The sequence below is a fragment of the Mytilus trossulus genome, chromosome 7 (assembly GCF_036588685.1).
Source record: "Mytilus trossulus isolate FHL-02 chromosome 7, PNRI_Mtr1.1.1.hap1, whole genome shotgun sequence".
Lineage (NCBI taxonomy): Eukaryota > Metazoa > Mollusca > Bivalvia > Mytilida > Mytilidae > Mytilus > Mytilus trossulus.
In genome coordinates, this window is record NC_086379.1 from 73,937,075 (window position 1) to 73,946,152 (window position 9,078).

Sequence of the window (9,078 nt, forward strand, 5' to 3'; positions counted from 1 at the left end):
TTTAAAGTTCCTCATGCTCATTTTTCTCTTACCTGTTTTATTGTGAACTTTTAAGTTTTTAACCAATTGTAACCTTTTGACTTTTGTTTTTAAACATCAATTATGGCATCAACTATTTATTGTATATTCTAACTATTTGTTGTGATGTTTTTTTGTTGTTGTAAACTTTGATATGTGAGAAACAAAAAAATGTCCCATGTTTCATTGTGAATGTCACATGTTTTGTATCTTGAGTAGCAATCTGGTATTCTTAAAAGGAACATTTATTTAATCTGAACTTCCAACCTCATTTAGAAACCAACTTATACTTTATTTTCTGAAAATATTTAACAATATCTAAATTAATCCTGCAAGTTCCAAGATAGGCTTTAGGATTTTGTGAATGGAAAAGAAAACATTTTCTGGTATTGTAAGGACTTTTATGGGTACAATTTGTTTCCACATTTATGAAATTTATATCAAAGGTTTATACATGTATCAGCAATGTCTCATCCAAATATATCTGTTTTCAGTGATTGTGATGAATTTTATATTATATATCTGTTATCTGTTTTCTTTAAAATATGTATAACTATCTAGTTTTCTTGTATGAAGCAAAATGTTATGTTATGTTAAAAAAAGACTTGACATAATTTTTTTATTTTTTAATGTCAATAAAGTTTATAACAGTTTCTTATTATTACTAATACACTGAGGCACACATTGTGTGCGACAAGAGCAACTCAATATACTATATACAAAATGATAAATTGGTCAATAAATATGACAAGAGAAGAAAAAATGCAACCCTTTTATCACTAGGGGTAAAAAGAGTTTTTATAAGTATTTGTGAAATATGATCAGGGTAGTACTAGCATTGGACAAAATTTTCCAGATACATATTCGATGGGTAAAAACTCAATCAATACTTATAAGTGTCAATTTTTATGCTTCAGTCAAAAATGAGAAATATATTTATTGTTGCTTTAAGGGTATAAAATGTGTTAGAATTATGTTTTCTATTGAAGATTTGGAAGTGATATTAAATGAGTATTTCTTATGGTATATATGCTTTGTAGAAATTAAATTTTTAGTTGCCTTTTTAATAAAACAATCATTTATTATTATGAAATGTTTGTGTTTGTTGCAAATCTCAAATGGTTTTAACAGCAAAAGCAGAACAGTAGACAAAAAAACCAAATTGACCACAGCAAGTCTTTTAGAAATTAAAGTAATAAGTAAAAAGCTGCATTGGTCATGATGTACATAATGTTGTTGATTAAAAAATCTTGTATTTCCTGGATGTCATAAACAGTTTGTGTACAAGTAAAATACAATTTCCAGTTGCATTTACAATCATAAAATGGAATGGCTATTGAAATGGTGTTTAAATGATAAATCAAAGTCTTTGATTCTTGGGATTATGAAAAATGCTGGATCTAACTGCACATCTAGAATTTGGACCCCACTTTAAATTGGTCCATATTAAAGTCCAAAGAATCCAAATTGTTTGATTTCCAACAAATAATTAATATGTGGGGTCCCTTAAGATTCTGAATCTAAAGTGAATTTAGGCATTGATTTTTTGGACCCAATTTTCAAATTAACTGCTCCATCATGTCTAAAGGGTCCAAAATTGAATGCTTGGGATTGTTGGATATATTGAATTAAAACTTGTGTTTTAAATTTGTGATATTGGGTCAAGTTTTCAAAAAAAAATTTGGATATTGGGTCCATTTGATATGTTGAAATTTTTTGTGTAATTAGACTTTATAAACTTTATAAGATATCTTATATAGTTTATAAGATATCTCGTATAATTGATTAGTTATCTAATATAGTTTATAAGATATATTATATAGTTCATAAGATATCTTACCGGGTATAAATTTTATAAGATATATATATATATAAGTGCCTATAAATAGCAGCACATGACATACAAATCTATGGGAGTGTGGATTAATCAGTACAGAGATTAATTCAATTACACAAATAAAATTATAGATTGCCTAACAATGTAATTTTAACACACTATTTAATAGTATGTAAATATAAGAATGTTTAAAATATTTACAAAATGATGAAAATAAACGCAATATTTTGCTAGACCAACTAGCTTTATCAAGCGTGCATCTATCCAGGTGAAATCGGATGTAGATGATAAGAAACTTTTGCAGCTCAATGTATATGTTGAACATAGCTGCCTTGAAAATAGGAAAATTTTGCAGCTCAATGTCTATGTTGAATTTGGATTGAGCAGCCTTAAAAATAAAAAAAATTGCAGCTCCATTTATATGTTGCTCTTGGATTTAGCTGCCTTAAAAATACATAATTGGTAGTAAGCAACGTCCATTGACCCATATTACGGGATAAAAAGGACGATGCTTTGTTTTTAAATTATTCTTTATCTTTCCTGTATCTTTTTTCGTCTTTTTCGTTAAGACCATCGGGTTCTAAAGTGTGGAGTTGGTGGATCCAAAAGTTTTCTCTTCTCCTTCTCGCCGTGGTGTCCCACTCGGTGTTGACTTCTATAATTTGGAAAGTGACCTTTTCAAAAGGATGTTTCGTTGAACGAAGATGTCTTGTGAAAGGACAGTTTTTGTTGGTTTTGTACGATGAACGATGGTTATTAAGCCGAATATTAAATTTGTCCATTGTTTCTCCCACATACTGAATGCCACAAGTGTCGCATGTTAATATATAAATGGAGTTCTCCGTTTTACAGTTGGAATTTGAGTAGATGGTATATTTTTGTTTAGTAACGGAGCTGATGAAAGAACTGCTTGTATTGGCAGCTTTACAACACAAACAATTCCTTATATATATATATATATATATATAAAAGAAGATGTGGTATGATTGCCAATGAGACAACTGTCCACAAGAGACCAAAATGACTCGGACATTAACAACTAGAGGTCACTACGGCCTTCAACAATAAGCAAAGCCCATACCGCATAGTCGGCTATAAAAAGCCCCATATGACAATGTAAAACAATTCAAACAAGAAAACTAACGGCCTTATTTGTATAAAAAATTAACGAAAAAACAAATATGTAACACAAAAACAATCGACAACCACTGAGTTACAGGCTCCTGACTTGGGACAGGCACTTAAATAATTTGGCAGGGTTAAACATGTTACCAGGATTCCAACCATATTTTTTTTATAAGATATCATCTAAAATTTATGAGATATCTTCTATAGTTTACAATGTATATTATAGTTTATTAAATATCTCAAATAAAAATTTTTAAAAGATATCGCATATATTATATAAGTTATCTTATAAACAATCTGAGATATCTCATATTATACTTTAGAAGATATCTTATAAAGTATATTAGATATCTTGTAAACTATATAATATATATTATATGAAATATATTTTATGTATTATATGAGATATTTTAGAAGATATCTTTTAAAATAGTCAAACAGTTTTCAATATATATTGGTCAGTCTTAAGGTCCAACAGGTCCTAAATTAAATTATGTATGATGAATACAAGATGTTTTGTTATATGGTGAATCCAGAGACCTGTATTTTCTGCTGAATCTAATATATATTTATAGATAAATAGAATAACAAGATGTGTTATAATTGCCAGCAAGACAACTCTGATCAAGAGACAAAAATGACAGTCATTTAAAACAACTATAGGTCAATTTGCAGCTTTCAGCAATGTAAAAAAATAACATACTGAATAGTTGTCTATAAAAGGACATCAAATTACAAATGTAAAACAATTCAAACAAGAAAACTTATAGCCAATATATGTTAAAAATAATTAAAGAAAAACAAATATGTAAAAACAGCCACATACAAAATGTGATGGAGATAAATTAGTTGGATGGTGCAAAACCCTCTCCTTACATGGGACAGTGGTACAACAGCACTAAACAATGAATGATAAAATGTGCAACAAACAACAACCATTCAAAGGCTTCTTCCTGGCTTGGAACAGGCACATACTATATTGTGGCGGGGGTTTGAATGCTCCAACATTTCCCCTAACAAACTTTATAAAAATCAGTTGAGAATGTCAACTCATCAGATGGGTCAAAATAAAAATATAGATTATTAACAAAAACAATGTTTCTAAATTCTTGGAACACACTCATTCTGTGTTAGAAACCTATGCTGTGTAGAATATTTCAATCCCAATTCAAATTAAGAGCTGTATCAAGATTAAAGTAATGTGTATATTTTCCCCAACTGTTCAGTGTTCGATAAGGAACATTAATTATTCCATGGTTCAAAGGAGCAAAGTTGTTTGCAAAATATATGAAATAACAAGTTTACTGTTTACTGTTTCTTAACAATTACGTTGTCTTTTCGTGTATCTATTTACCAGCATTACCACCAGTCTAGTATACGCTAGATTAAGTGATTGTTGATTGCTTTAGTCCAGTGGCAAAACATTCATGCATATGAGACATAGTTTGTTGTTTGATTTAGTCCAGTGGCAAATATTTCATATATATTTGAGAAGAGAAAACTGCGTACCATAGGTAGGTCTTATAAATGCTTGATTCCGTCTATCTAAAAGACTGGACAGAAAACTTATTTTTTTGGCATTCTATAAGATGGAATTATCTTGTCCTTTATTGCAACTTCGTAATAACTCAGGTGTATGAAGGTTATATAGGGTCTATACCAATCGAACAACTTTGTCGCATGGAGTCTTTTTTAAAGACTATTATTATCGAATTTATCTGATTCACTGTATGAAAACTATATCCATCGAATAGCTCTGTTTCACTGGTGAACGAATTAAGAAATAATTCATGGGGGCTTGAATATATCGTTATTTTACCACGGGTTGGCCCTTTATGACAAATATTTTACCCTGAGCGATAGCGAGGGGTAAAATATCGGCATAAAGGGACAACCCGTGGTAAAATCTAGATATATTCAAGCCCCCATGAATTATTTCGATTCTAATAGGACAAATACGGCAATTTTTTTGGATCGAAGCGCTCTAGGTGGAGGCCATTATTTGCCGTTCCCATAAATTAACGCACTTTTAGATTGGCGTAAAAGAACGGAGCAAACAGAATAAGTGACATGCTAAAACTATTCACAAAACATATTTAGATAGATTAGGATGAATTCTAATGATAACTCACTTATATGTGATCATATATCGTCTATGTATATAAAAAATGGGCCTATACCACATTTTAGCATCGTTTGTTTACGTTTACTTGTTGTGATGATTTTTGGTATCAAAAGCGTGTATTTTCCCGTAAAATGCTTAAATGATCTCAAATCATAACGTCATCATTCTATGACGTCGGGTACTTCATTCATAAAAAAAACATATGACGTGGGAGTACGATCGGAACAGCGAATGCAATATATTCATATTTTACCACGGGTGTGTACTCAAAGCGTTTGAAGGACGTCATGTTAGAATGTTGTATAGGGCCTATGACCCGGCATCGAAAAACTGTGTTTGATTGGTATAATATGAACGTTATAGAGCTTATAACCATCGAATAACTCATTATCTTTGGTGTATGAATATTATACAGGGTTTATACTTCTCAAATAACTCATTTACCCATCGAATAATTTTGTCTCGTTGGTGTATGAATGTTGTATATAGGCTTAACCTAATGAATATCACATGGTCTCATAGATGTATGAACACTATACAGGGTCCATACTTCTCAAATAAGTGCCTTATTGGTGTATGAACGACGGTTATATTGGGTCTATAGCCATCGAATAACAACCCTGTTTCATTGGTTTATGAACGTTATGTAGAGCCTAAACTTATCGACTATAGGTCACCGTACGGCCTTCAACAATAAGCAAAGCCAATACCGCATGGTCAGCTGCTCTTTGTTGAAGGCAATACGGTGACATCTGGTTGTTAATTTCTGTGTCATTTTGAACTCTTGTTGACAGTTGTGTCATTGGATATCATACCCGGCACATCTTCTTTTTTTATATACACCAATGAGACATAGTTATTCGATATATAAAAACCCTATACAACGTTCATACACCCATGAGACGGTTCTATGGGTATGCATCTAGCATATACTTATCGAATAATAAAAGTAATGACAGTATGCATTTCAATTTAAGTTGTCTTTCAGTGTGTCTTTTTACCTACATTGGCACGGTGTAGTAACCGCTAGATTGATTGATTGCTGTTTGATTTACGTCCAGTAACAAATATTTCATGCATGTTCATATTAACGATCACTACTATAGTAAGGGTAACCGCTAGACTCTGTCCGTCCAACAGGCTATTTACGTTCAATGGCAAGTATTAATTGCATTCATGTTCAAATTAACAGCGAATACAATAGTAAGGCCTCTACTTGACGAAATGTTTTTGGGATTTGGTCTGAAGCTTGGTATTAGTATTGTGGCCAGTTAATAAGTGCAGCCGCCGTGCAGCCGCTTAACTGTCCGCCTGCATACCTTTATATGTGTAAGTAATGTATCCGTATCACCATGTTACAAATATATTATATGAACTATGGTGTCCGCCTGTTTCAATTATTTGTTATATACGAAATTGTGTACGTCCGCCTGTTTCAGTGATATATATGTTATAAGAAACAAATATGTCCGCCTGTATCCCTCGTTGTTTCTTTGTATATATTTTTTTATAAAAGGAAATAGCCATTTGTCCTCCTGTATCCCTCTATTTCAATGATTTTGTTTAAACGGGGTTTTATAAAATTAACCATGTGACACCCCATGTCTGCTTCAATAATTTAAAAAAAAGTAATTGAAGTTACTTGTACAAAATGTATGAATGGTAAGAAATCTACTTATCGGTCCTTGCCAGTACTTTCATACCATATATAAGATTGTATCTAAGAACCACAGACAATACTCACAGACTATTTATATCCATGAATCCCATGCAAACAAAACTTACTGACTATATGAAAGAACCACAGACAATAATTGCAGACTGTACGTAAGTACCACAGACAAAATTTACAGACAGCAAAGACTACACAATACTTGAACTGTATCTATTAAGAACCACTGACAAAACTTACAGACTGTACGTAAGAAATACAGACAAGACTAACAGACAGTATCTATGAACCACCTACATAGCTTACAAACTGTTGTCCCTAATAATTTTATTAACTATGCATTTGCATTCAGGTATCGCAGATCAAATTTATTCGTTCATAGTGTGTTAATATACGTTTTTTTTATGAGTTAAGCCTTCCAATTGATATGTTATCGTGTGTTTTACTATGTTGTGATGTTATACTATTGTTTCAAAGAAGGGAAAAGGTTTGGTACCATTAAAACGTTTAATCCCGCTACAAATGTTTGCACCTGCCCTAAGTCAGGAATCTGTCGTAGAGTAGTTGTAGTTTGTTTATGTCATTTACACGTGTTTTTAGTTTTTCGTTTTATACATAGATATTTTCCCGTTTGAATGGTTTTATCTGATGTACAGTAGTTTTCGTTTGTTTATGTAATATATACGTGTTTCTCGCTTCTCGTTTTTTTTACTATATATAAATTAGACCGTTGGTTTTCCCATTTGAATGGTTTTACACTAGTAATTTTGGAGCCCTTTACAGCTTCTTGTTCGGTGTGAGCCAAGGCTCCGTGTTGAAGGCCGTACATTGACCTTTAATGGTTTACTTTTATAAATTGTTATTTGGATTGAGGGTTGTCTCATTGGCACTCATACCACATCTTCCTATATCTATGTACCTAAGAACCACAGACAATACTTACAGACTGTATATAAGAACCCCAGTCATAACTTACAGACTGTATATAAAAAACACAGACAATACTTACAGACAGTATCTAAGAACCACAGACAATACTTACAGACAGTATCTAAGAACCACAGACATTACATACAGACAATATCTAAGAACCACAGACAATACATACGGACTGTATATAAGAACCATAGACAATACATACGGACTGTATATAAGAACCAAAGACAATACATACGGACTGTATATAAGAACCACAGACAATGCTTACACACAGTATCTAAGAACCACAGACAATACTTACAGACAGTATCTAAGAACCACAGACATTACATACAGACAGTATCTAAGAACCACAGACAATACATACGGACTGTATATAAGAACCACAGACAATACATACGGACTGTATATAAGAACCATAGACAATACTTACAGACAGTATATAAGAACCACATACAATACATACGGACTGTATATAAGAACCACAGACAATACATACGGACTGTATACAAGAACCACAGACAATACATACGGACTGTTTATAAGAACCACATACAATACGTACAGCCTGTATATAAGAACCCCAGTCATAACTTACAGACTGTATATAAAAAACACAGACAATACTTACAGACAGTATCTAAGAACCACAGACAATACTTACAGACAGTATCTAAGAACCACATCTTCCTATATCTATGTACCTAAGAACCACAGACAATACTTACAGACTGTATATAAGAACCCCAGTCATAACTTACAGACTGTATATAAAAAACACAGACAATACTTACAGACAGTATCTAAGAACCACAGACAATACTTACAGACAGTATATAAGAACCACAGACATTACATACAGACAGTATCTAAGAACCACAGACAATACATACGGACTGTATATAAGAACCACAGACAATACATACGGACTGTATATAAGAACCATAGACAATACTTACAGACAGTATATAAGAACCACATACAATACATACGGACTGTATATAAGAACCACAGACAATACATACGGACTGTATACAAGAACCACAGACAATACATACGGACTGTTTATAAGAACCACATACAATACGTACAGCCTGTTTCTAAGAACCACGGACATTGATTACAGACTGTATACAAGAACCACAGTCATTTCTTACAGATTGGCATATTACAATAATACATACGGACTGTATATAAGAACCATAGACAATACATAAGAACTGTATATAAGAACCAAAGACAATACATACGGACTGTATATAAGAACCACAGACAATACTTACACACAGTATCTAAGAACCACAGACAATACTTACAGACAGTATCTAAGAACCACAGACATTACATACAGACAGTATC